Consider the following 1,055-nt stretch of genomic DNA (forward strand, 5'->3'; position numbering starts at 1 on the left):
AATATATGTTATTGTAGCTTTAAAGAATAGTTCAATAATGATGTTGTAACTTTAAAGAATAGTACAATATATGTTATTGTAGCTTTAAAGAATAGTTCAATAATGATGTTGTAACTTTAAATAATAGTACAATAATGATGTTATAGCTTTAAAGAATAGTTCAATAATGATGTTGTAACTTTAAAGAATAGTACAATATATGTTATTGTAGCTTTAAAGAATAGTTCAATAATGATGTTGTAGCTTTAAAGAATAGTTCAATAATGATGTTGTAACTTTAAAGAATAGTTCAATAATGATGTTGTAACTTTAAAGAATAGTACAATATATGTTATTGTAGCTTTAAAGAATAGTACAATAATGATGTTGTAAATTTAAAGAATAGTACAATAATGATGTTGTAGCTTTAAAGAATAGTACAATAGTGATGTTGTAACTTTAAAGAATAGTACAATATATGTTATTGTAGCTTTAAAGAATAGTTCAGTAATGATGTTGTAACTTGAAAGAATAGTACAATATATGTTATTGTAGCTTTAAAGTATAGTACAATAATGATGTTGTAACTTTAAATAATAGTACAATAATGATGTTGTAACATTAAAGAATAGTACAGTAATGATGTTGTAACTTTAAAGAATATTACAATATATGTTATTGTAACTTTAAAGAATAGTACAATAATGATGTTGTAACTTTAAAGAATAGTACAATATATGTATTAATTCCCAAAAAAAGAACAGTAGACGAATACTTTAGTATCGTCCTTGCTGTACCTGTAACGTAAGGTAAATGTTTAGCGATAGTTAGTAATCAGTTATTTGTTGTAACACTAAAACCTCAATTTTCAATTAGATATACAGTTAAATCATAAAAGAAAATAGTAAACATTATCGTAATGTAGAACTTGTGTCCATGCACATACACAGAGTGGTCACAAGTAAATAGACACCCAATTTTTCGTCATTTAACTGATTTATGCTAACTAATTTTTGTTCACAGAGCACTATATAAATGAAAATGGTCCGCACACTAATTATCTTGTGCTACAACAT

General features: G+C 24.6%; 1 protein-coding gene across 1 annotated transcript in view; it reads left to right on the forward strand.

The window, feature by feature from the left end:
• LOC111083106 (regulating synaptic membrane exocytosis protein 1-like) overlaps positions 1–1,055 on the forward strand; it is a gene marked incomplete at its 5' end in the record, with an annotated part of 19,105 nt that overhangs the window by 5,836 nt on the left and 12,214 nt on the right. The gene's annotated exons all lie outside the window — the stretch shown is intronic.

Source organism: Limulus polyphemus, unplaced genomic scaffold (genome assembly GCF_000517525.1).
Source record: "Limulus polyphemus unplaced genomic scaffold, Limulus_polyphemus-2.1.2 Scaffold8196, whole genome shotgun sequence".
Lineage (NCBI taxonomy): Eukaryota > Metazoa > Arthropoda > Merostomata > Xiphosura > Limulidae > Limulus > Limulus polyphemus.